Below are 10,975 nucleotides of genomic sequence, written 5' to 3'. Positions count from 1 at the left end.
CTATTTTGCGCAGTATATCTCTGAACGGTGATTCCACTTTGCAAATGGGCAACATTTCCTCTACAACGAAGGATGCTACAAGCCTCTCCATCTCTGCTTTGGTTACCGGTCCTCCAAATTCTAATTTTTGTTTCTTCGGTGGCGGCGCACTCACAACATCCTCACTCTGTGTTCGGGGGTCCTTAGCTATTAGCTTTACCTTAGCATGTGTTCTTTGCCGGTGTTTGTTGAGGTTTGGCGTGGTGTTTACAGCAGTGGATAACAGCTTCTGGCCTGGACACAGTTTGCACCTCACCGTCACATTCCTGTCTATTCTTCGGACGAACTCAAAAATAATGGGCATACCTCCATCCCTCGAAAGTTATCGCTCACTCAGACATTTTTATACAGCAGTGGACGTGGAGATGTGGACGCGCAAATCGCGCAGATTACGTAGGCCTACATATAAACCTGCGGCGGAAACCCCTCTTGTCTGTCAGTGTGATTATGACTGATTTTAGAAAGTAACGATGTAACGCGTGTCGGGGCAATGTTAGTAACTGTAGTGTGATTACTGAATTATAAAAGTAGCGCGTTACACTACTCCGTTACCGACAAGAGTAATATTATTACAGTAACGCGTTACACCCAACTCTGGTCAAGACCCCTTCAAAAGTTACGGTTTATTTCATTTTAAGGATGAGCACCAAGCATCATCTCCAGGTGCTCCTTTGAGAGCCAGGGCAAAAAAGTTATGTTAATGCATAAATAATCCTGAAATACATCAATAATCCTGAAATATTGCAATAAATTACCCTAACAATGAAAGTTGGCCGTTTCTCTGTATGTTAAGCAGATTTCAATTTTTTTATTTTTACTCCATTTTATAAATGGAATATGAATATTTTTACGTTTTGGTATTTGTTGTCAAACCTGTTTCCATGGTTCACCACCTGGAAATTATTCTGCAGACAGATTCCAAACATATTGCTTTTTGCTCTAAAATATTCCTATGCGCACATTCCTGCAGTGGACTTTGGGGGGAAAAGTTGGGAAAGTGGGACCTCTCTGAGTGACGTCACCCTTCCTATTCACCCCCCCACCTCTCTCTCTCTCTCTCTCCTTCTCCGTGTCCCGTTTTTCTCTGCCTGGGGTTTCAGTCCGTGCTCGGGTCTCGGCACAGACAGACAGAGAGACAGACACACAGACAGAGAGACAGAGAAGCAGACAGACAGACAGAGTGAGAGAAGGAGTGAAACAGAGAGGGGAGAGAAAGAGGGGAGAGAGAGAGAGAGAGAGAGAGAGGGGCTGTGCGTCCCAGCCACTCCGCACTCTTCATACAGCCTCAGTCTGGCCACGTTCTATACAATGAAGATCTAACGAGCACAACTCAGAGAATATATCACTCGCGCGCTCCACGTGCGTGTTTCCGTCATATCGCCCCCAAGATCGCTAAACGCGTCGCTGACGGACAACTCAAGGAAAGAAGAGAGAAGAGCGAACAAAAAGGACAACAGAAGAAGAAGAACCGGAGGACGGATTTCTTTCCTCCACGTTATTTTCTTTCCTCTGGACTGTCATTTCTGGATGTAAAAGCTCTCGACCTGTCTTCGTGCATAGCAGACAGCGGACAGTTTGAGAGCGCGCACCATGGTGAGAAGGTAAGAGTGTGTGAGAGCCAGTGTGTGAGTTTGGAGCTGCCGCAGTGATTTCAGGTGTGAGCCTCAGGAAGTTCCTTCACACACAGAGCTGAGACCAGTTATAGGTACATAATGTGGGCTTTCTTTATTCTCATAACGCATATAAACAAATGCTGCTTGGTGTTATTCATGTGTAATTAATTGCTGTATTATTATTATTATTATGAATGCGCGCAACCTTGAACGGATACAGAAGTGCTTTCCGAGCCACATTTTAAACGCCACGAATTCCCCAAAATACCACCGTTAAGTGTTTTTTTACATCTATGTTCCACATAAACTACATCGCCAAATATACAGGTGGCATATTTGTGTTTTTGTTAAGGCGAAGAGAGGCAACTCATGTCAACATACACTTGATTTATAATAAAGACTGTGACACAAAGCCTATAATTCATGCTTTTATATTTTGTATATTGCGCTTTGAGAAGACTGCAGCAGATGTGTCCCCCTTCATATTATCAGAAATACCAAACGTGTTATTTTAAGCTCGCTGTCATGTAGATACAGTTCATTTAGTGGAAGCCTTTTCAGCGAGGACGTGAGTGAAGATTTTTCAAAGTACATTCCTGTAACTCCAGAGATCTCTCCTCTTGTCTGCCTTATTTTTAGAACACGTTTTATTTGCGCGGGGTTTAAAGTTGACTTTGCTTTTTAAATAACTCACAGGCAGCAGCAGCAGAAGCAGCATATCAGCGAGGCAGGCGGAGGGTTAGCCAGTCACGCAACATATTCTGTCAATCAGGTGAAACTGAACCTTTATTTCCAGTGGAGCTGTGCACGCCACCTGTGCTGCTCAGTGCTCTGCTGGGCCACTAGGGGCCCCACTCCCCTCTGCACAGGGAGGGCAATGCAGCAGAGGGTGCATGGAGAAAACTAGTTTCACATAAAAAAGCTGGAATGGTTTCCAAAGATCCCAAATTAACTGGTTTTGTATCCATCAGATTGTTGAAATTGATTTAAAAAAAATATTTTAGGAGGCAACATGCTTGATCATATGCATTGTAATGTATTGCTGTGTACGCCAAATGAAGAGACAGTGATTGAAGGTGGGGTAGCATGTGTGATTGTGTGTGTAAGAATGCAAATTAGTGTGTGTTTGCTCAAGCAATTCCCAGTTAATAGCCAGTAAGCACTCTGGGAGAGCGCCTCCACTGTCCTGCATGTTTTACAGTTCCCCGCTCAAACAGTTAGCACTTGCCCAATTTTGACACAGCACAATTAACGCTGTCACCCCGCGTTCGATTTCCAATTGTGCTGTTGCGACATGAGCACTCAAAAGAAGAGACTAAATGGATGTGCATTAAGGTGGTGCTCGCCCATAGTGCTGCTGCCCAAAGTCACTGAAGGGAGGAAAATGTCTCAGTCGTGGAAAAGCAGCCATCTTCTTTAAAAGCCTCATCATCACTGCATTTGTAAATTGTTCAACACAAACATTAGCTTTTTAAATACAAATCTGGAATTGTATATTATGGTCTAAAGGGAATGAAAAGTAAAGTCAGAAAGGCTTTCACCTGTGTGTTTGTGTTTGTTTGTTTGTGTGTGTGTGTGTGTGTGAGAGAGAGAGAGGAGGATACAAACAGTTCATGGCATGCGAGCTATTAAATTGAAAAATGATGGAAGGGGTCAGAAAGTGCCTATAAGGGAGTTGGGCAATTTTTGCGTCTCTGCCGATCTTCTATCTCCTGCAGCTCTTTGCGCCTGAAGCACATTCTGAAATCATATCCCACATTTCTGACAGAGTCCGGAAGGGACAACAGGGCATTTTCAAGAATTTATGTTAGAGAAAAGTCAACAATGTCTTTCAGATGTCCTTTGTACTTATTGTATGTACACTCACCTGTGTCACAAGTATTATTACAAGCAATCCTAAATGTGCATGTTAAATAGATATCACCTGATTGAGAGCAGTACATTTAAAATTACAAGATGTTTTGAGGGAGCTTTAAACCTTTATTTTTAACTTAGTCCGTTCACGGCGCAAAGCCCTCTTACAAACACCTCTGAGTCCCATTGTCTATGCACAGCTCTGACTCATTGCCTCCTTTTTCTTTCAATCCAGAAAAAGTGTGCGAGTGTGTGTTTATGCACATTTGTTAGCACTACTTCAGGAATCCCAAGGCCAGAGCCCCTATTACAAGTGTGGAATGAGAAATCAACAATTACATTACAAAAATGGAAGCGTAAACATAGAGGCCACAATTATCAGGCGCCGTGGTGTTGGAGCTGGAGGAGCTGGAGTGCCAATAGGTCTGTGAGCAATCACCCCCCTCACCGCCTGCCCTCTGTAATCCAGTGGGTGTATTCAGGCTTATTTTGTGCCAGTAACAGCCCTTAACAGCTACCCTCTGACGAGCAGGCTGCGTTTGACCAGTAGAGGTCATGCTGGAGGAAAAAAGTCAGGAGGTTAGAGAGCTGTATGTGCCACAGCAGTTTTGGTATGTTCTCTGTACATGTGTGTACATGCATTTCAGTTCCATTTCCTCATGTTCAAATCCCGATGTGAGCGTCTGTGCGTCAGGGGCCTGCAGCCGACTGCACACCCACTTCACAGAGGCCGGCTTGATGCATTGTGACAAATGAGAAAGCAGTTTGATTTCGCACAACACTGAGCTGCACTCCAGCATAATGAAGTGATCATGACTTTACCCTTGGTTCACTTTGGCCGCAGTCCCGCTGTGTTTTTCCCTCCATTCAATCGCTTCACTCACTTATTTACTTGGCAAGCATTTCCTCCCGTAACCTCTAGTACTGCATAACTAGCGTCAAGGGTGGGTTGCTTGATAAAAACCACCGCTACGGGGCATTGCTTTTACACATAGGGGAACGCTAGCAGTTTTTTTATTGATATTCAAGTTGCCACTGGGTTGGAATAATAAGAAGCCTATTTTCACGCCAAGGCAACATCACCTCTCCTGTCCATCACCCTGTCAGGGCAGAAAGCTGCGGCGTAAATATTATTTGGCAGAGGAGGGAGTGCAGGGCTATGGCGGAGCTCGTTCTCTCCTGTTTACTATCGGTATTACATGTTTTCTTCTATCCTTTCACATATTATTATTTTGTCCTCTTAAAATGTCCCCATCTTTTCAACTTAATTTCACAATGTAATGTGTCTCCCTCAGTGATATTTACGTGCATGTAACACTGTTAGATTTGACGTTGGGACAAGCTATTCAGGCTCTGCGTTCAGGGGGTGGGTACCACTGTGACAGAAACAGGGAGGACTGTTTTTCTGCCGCAGCTGTCCATTACTTGCAGATTGGGTTTCAACAGATATGATGGATGCCAAACGCCTGTAGCCAGTTGTGAAGACGTGGAGGGGGAGGGAATTCGCTGCCATGGATTTGGATCGGGGTCAGTGGCACTTGGCAGGGGATTGGAATTCTGCCCTTGACCTCCATTTTGGATCATCCCCCTATCCAGCTTCTAACGGCCTGTCACTATTAGCACTTGGAGAGAATTAGAGCTAATTGGAAGACAATTAAGGAGGGATTGAAAGAAAACTCCAATATTGCAGGAATAAAAGTGATGGGTTATAAAAACGCAGCTTGGGGATATTTTTTAAGAATTAATTCTGATTGTGTTGCAACCAAAAACATTATTTCCTGTAATGCGCTTCCCATTGTCTCATTTTCTCTTATCTTAATTTTTTTTGGAAAGGCTGAGAACAGAATCCGCTGAAATTCATTTGAATAACCGCCGGGGTAAAATAAAGAGGAAATAATAGCTTGAGGAAGAAATAGAAGTGGCGGCCGGCCCTGTGCATTCATGTCACACAGCTTTATCAAATTATTACACAATAGCAGCCACACAAGTGATGGAATTTCAATTAAAGTATGACAGTTTCCAAATTTGTTTCTGCTCACAAGAGAGCGGGTAGGGGTTTCGTTTCATGGGTTTGTGCGGGCGAGGCAGTGGACGGTGGGTAGGGTCTCTTACACATTACATATTTCGCAGTCTATTTTCTCCATCCATTCACTCACCCCCACCCTCCATCCAAAAGGGAATGACTTAGCTGAAACACTTTTTGTTCAGAAGCACTCCGCCGGGCAAAAATGGGGTGTTATGATAAAAGGTCTCTGCAACAAGAAGTCAAAAATGGAGGCTTTAGTTGATAGGCTCTTTCCAAGAACAATTACGCTACCTGCTGTGCCAAATAGAAGGGTGCAAGAGATAAGTGCAAGGGAGGGGAGTGCAGCTCAGGCTGCTGGCTAGCTCGTAAACTGAGAAAGAGCAACGTATATATATGACCACGGATATAGGACTGTAAACAGTTTCAGAGCTTTGTAACAGAGAAAAACTTGCCAAACATGAGCAGACCCACACAGGGATGAGAGAGACTTTCCACAACTAATCCTGAGAACAGACAAATCAAAGTGTTCACTGCTGCATAAAGATATACAGTATATATACATATCCAAGAGATACACCTACAATTATACCTCACTTATATTTTAAATTAGGCTTAAGAACAATTGTGATTGAGACTTTTCCATTTGCATTTTACAGAGAGACTACCACTGGAATCGGCAGAGAGGAGTAAATTCCATTAAAAGGTGCAGTGACATTGCCACATAGCAATTTCACGAATGAGGAATGCATTTAATAGTGGATGGATTTTTCATAATTTGGAAGTGTTTCCACAATTCGTGCCATAATTCTTGAAGTGACATGTGCTGTAATGGGATCCAGAACCTGCCAACAGGGAGACATTTAAACATGTATGAATATCTTACACGCAGAGTGAGAAACATTGTACAGAAAAAGGCAGCAAATTAATAACTGATTAACACCCCAAATTAAATATTGGTGCTGTAGGATTCCTTCCTGTCTTTGTTTATTTCAGATTTAAACCCCTTCATCTCTGCAAGGTTAGGAGTCGATGTTTAAAGTCTGTGTAACCCCGGCATTCTCCCTTTACTCAATCTGCAATTATAGCTAGCTGCTTTGAAGAGGCCAGGCGGAACTAAAATGACTTTTCATGTCCGGTATAATGAGTGCCATTTGGAAGCGAACATGTAGAGAGAGGGTGAGAGTGATAGAGAGAGTGAAAAGAAATGGAGGGAGGGGCAGAAGGAGGGAGAAAAGGGGACAATCAGTGAATGAAAATGGCTTAGGTCACCTCTGGTTCTGACCAGACGGCCCGGACCTTTCCTCTCAGATGAATCCAACACATTTCACTGAGTTTCTCCCTCTCTTGTACTTGTGACTCCATCTCTCCTGCCAATGGTCTCCATTCGTTTCTCATCAACGGTCGCTTAGCAGCTTTAAGGCGGATTACAAGATGAATTGCAGGGAGCGAGGCGCCGTATATTCTCTTTAGGGGGGGCCAGTGCTGCCAAAGGCCAGAGCTGAGCGCCGTCACCTGGGCTAGCAGCTGGCTATCTTTTACACTTCCCTCGCTAATGAGGCCAGACAGTTGGGGCTGAAGTTATAGCGCGGGCTGGATGCTGTGTTGGTGATCTATTATTTAGGCTCTCGTGGGAAGGCTGGTCTAAAGAATTTCATGCATGCGTTTTGCCAAGCAAATGGTAGCCCGGGGGGAATACACAGCTATGTGTGGGAAAAAATGAGCCAGTATTAGAGTCTAATGCGAGCTGCAATGTTTTCTTCCTTCCTGTCCGTTTCAAACTTACCAAGACCTGAAGGAAACTTTGGAGTCATTTGTTGCTCGTACAGATGTGCCTCAATGGTGCTAGCATCTGCTGTTAAATGCTCAATCCGTGTTCCATCCTGCCTTCTTGCCTTCATTTCTCTCCTCATTGTAATATTTTAAGGCTGACAGATGAATGCGCCTCCAAAAAGCCATCACAGAATAACGGGTGTATTTGTTCCGTTCTCCTTTCATGTATATTTCAGGATCTATTTCAGAGGGGTTTCGGGGGGTTGCATCAGGCATTACAGATAACACTGCGCAGACGGGCCTTGTTTATATTTAGGCAGGCTAGGAAACTATGGCACACATGACACCACCTATGTATTTATAGAATAATAGCAGTGTTTAAATTGCCTTAGGTATTAAGAGTTTCTAGGGTAAAAACATGCACTTATTGACATTGAAGAACAAACATACTGACCCGGTACCAATTACATAATCAGCAAATAATAACGTTTTATGACCAATAAGGCATTTGGCAATAAGCTATGTTTGGATTTGAGAATATGTAAATCTATTGGTAGATGAGATGGCAACAGTTAAACATAGAAAGGCAGATTTAGCCAAAGCTGTTTAGCAGACTTGAGTTACTCTTAAATGAAGTTCCTGCAGAATGGCTCAAATAGCTTGAGAGTTATAGAGGGCAAAAATAAGCTACACATACCAAACCCCATGAAGTCACCATATTATTTATAACTCTGCATGTAACACAGACAGATCATGAGAATTTAATGTTGATATTTGCACAGGCCTGAAATAGGCAAGGTGACAAAAAAGGGGACCTGAAGTCATGAAGTGAGAGAGTTACTGCAAGGGAAGTGAGCCACAGGCACAGCATGCCTATCCATTCACTGAGAAGCCTTTTTCTAAAGTCACACCTCACACCTAGAGAGACATTTTGCACACTTTGGAGATCCATGAAATCTCCAAACCCTACAGGGGGGGAAGTAAACTGGATTTTCCTTGAAAATTAAGATTTTCCACATACATTCCTCATGCTCTTTAAATAAAGTCAGGTGAAGGGCTAGTATAACCCAAGCTGCCTCTCTAATCCTCCACCCAGCTCTACCTTGTCCTTGCATGTGTTCTCCTGTCAATGTATCCTAAAAAAACATTCCTGGAGAGTTTCAGTGTCGCTGTAACGGGACACTACTGTGCCCCGTGTGTGTGAAAGGGAGAGTTTGTACGTGGGAATTTAAATGGTTTCGTAATGCTTTTCTATGAAAGGTGAACACAACATGCTACTTGGGTTACATGATGTAAGATTAGGTCCCTGGGTAGCAAAGGCTAATGAGAGGTTTGGTTTAAGATGTGACGACTACATCTTTGGCATGTGTACAGTGCTGCAAGGATTTCAAAACAGGCAATGGAATAAGGATATAGGAGAAAGGAATGCAAACAAATACACACACTAACATAAAGATGAGGATAAATGAAGAGTTATGAAGAGTCAAAATATAGACACAAAGGCGGTTTGAAAATAGACACATTCTTCTTTGCCAAAAGACGATATCTACAAAGTAACTTGGATTCAAAAGTGAACGGTTTAAATAACTCTCTTGAGAAAAATCCTCACAAAAATCTCCTGACGATGAGATTTAGATTGACTGTGAAATGGCTTATCTCTTTAAGACTCGTCCGTATTTGATGGTTTGCCTCGGGTCTAGACAAATTTAACTGTTGGCCGTCACACCTCAAGCTTTTTATAATGAAAGTGGATTTCCCTTATGCCTTTCCAGTGACAGACCAAGAAGAGTGTGTCTGTTCAACAGTAAGAAGCTCTTTGTGTCACAGTCTATAGAAAGGTTCCATGCAAGCACATAACAATGCAATCCCTTTCTTCTTGTGCCCCCCTCCTCTCTGTTTTCCCACCCTCTGCCATCTTTTGGACACCTTCCCGACTGTCTATTGTGATAAGCTAAACACAAATCTGTGAGGAGGATGTCCTACGCTAGCTGCTAGCCCCAGTGTTGTGGGGACTGCCAGCCTGCATCACACTGCACCAGGGAATTAACCTCTACTGCATTTATTTCATATTGTATACATTTTAGCAGCAGCTCCTCCAACAGAGCTGCGGGGGCAGTATAAATGTTGCCAAATTACTGACAGTTTCTCTCGAGCCTCCCCGCATAAATATAAAGTGACAAATATCTCTGTCTCCAATGCATATGGCTCTTCTGCAGCCTTTACAGAGATAAAAGGGCATGACATTTTTTTTTAAAAGGCAAGTTAGTGGATGTGGGAAGTTAACTAAAGCAGTGTAGTTCAGTGAATGGGACATTACTACATTGTCACAGTTTGTGACCTTTCCCATTTGTTCTGACAAGCCAGGGTTCCTCTCTGTCAAAATGGCCTGCGCTGTTTGTAAGCGATTCCTCCCTTCCTGTCCCTTTCTTTTTGCCATCTGCAGTGACTGCATGACGCCACAGCTTCTGTGTCATCAGTGACAACACTCTCACACACACACAGGGACCAGACAAGAGCGAGTGGAGAGGAAGAAAGAGCGAGACTGTGAAAAAGAGAGCTCACTTCAGCCTTTAATTGTGTCTCTGAATGTCCCAGTGGACTTCATTACCCAGGCATCTTAAGAAATCTCACTTGTTTGCTCTTGGAAAAGCGTTTGTAGATCGTTGTATGTCTGTACAGCAGCAGGAAGCGCTTCAGAAGGGCTAGTCAAAATGTCTCTGTAGCACAGATTTGAGCAGCCTGTAAAGCTGATGATTTCTCTGCAGTGAGAAAGTTTTGATGATTATGTGCTGAGCTAATGGTTATGATGGCTGCCATCAGCAGGCCAATGTGTTTAACAGCAGCAGATATGAAGGACATTTACATTTAACTTTAAATAGTATATTTATGTTAGTTTAACTAGACATTTATTGGAGAATATGAGGAGAAACTTCACATGTACCCATATTTAAGTAGTGCTAATGAACTGACTGATTAGGAAATGAAATATATAATCTAATCTATTTTTAATAGTCACATTTTCTTGGATCGTGACATTAGTCATTTGTGCCATGTTTGTGATAAAAACATCCTTCCTTTTACAACGTAAAGGCAGATTTTAGTGACGCGTTCAGCTTCCGCAGACCTTACCGGAGCAATGGAGGTAATTTTTGACTTCATTAAATCTGAGGCTCAAAAATCTACAGCATCTCTGCATAAAAACACAGCAGGAGAGGTGATTATCTTTGGAAATTAGCTCACTCATTTAGAGCTGTGTGGATGCAGATGCCTCCGTTCAATGGAAGCCTATTATTCCAAACGACTCTCATTAAGCCATAGTGAAATAAAGCAAGCTGTGGAAGCAGTGAAATAAAATCTTTAGACTGGTTGTGCAGAACTCGGCGGCGGTGAGCTGCGCTGTCTTCATTAAGAGCTCTGACGTAACCGGTGAAAGGCAGAAAATGACTCGGTGCGAAGGAGAAATTGTATGGAGCTGATTTCTACCTCTTCAGCCCTGTAAGAGGTTATTTAGTGTTTGTGCTCCGAGCCGAGGAACCGACAATGCAGTCTGAGCTTAATGAGTGACTTTAGCTAATTCTGCAAGAGGCACAGCTGATGCTTAATTTCTGTATTTCACCTTCTGATCAGAAGCTCTTTTCTATAACATTCATCCACGTCACCGTCTCTATTAGTC

General features: G+C 43.1%; 1 protein-coding gene across 29 annotated transcripts in view; it reads left to right on the top strand.

Moving 5' to 3' along the window:
* The window catches only part of LOC104962705 (protein tyrosine phosphatase receptor type D), a 201,740-nt gene that overhangs the window by 81,009 nt on the left and 109,756 nt on the right, over positions 1-10,975 (top strand). For 3 of the 29 annotated variants that reach the window (XM_010791199.1, XM_010791198.1, XM_010791173.1), the window contains exon 1: positions 1,226-1,640. The exons of 22 other annotated variants lie outside the window; for them this stretch is intronic. The gene's annotated coding sequence lies outside the window, so the exon portion shown is untranslated. Of the gene's footprint in view, positions 1-1,224; positions 1,641-10,975 lie in introns of those variants that run through there. 4 more of the 29 variants (XM_010791174.1, XM_010791200.1, XM_010791201.1 and 1 more) reach the window with 4 other exon arrangements.

Source organism: Notothenia coriiceps, unplaced genomic scaffold (assembly GCF_000735185.1).
Source record: "Notothenia coriiceps isolate Sejong01 unplaced genomic scaffold, NC01 NC01_scaffold00035262, whole genome shotgun sequence".
Taxonomy (NCBI): domain Eukaryota; kingdom Metazoa; phylum Chordata; class Actinopteri; order Perciformes; family Nototheniidae; genus Notothenia; species Notothenia coriiceps.
This window is presented reverse-complemented; position numbering and strand designations above follow the sequence as displayed.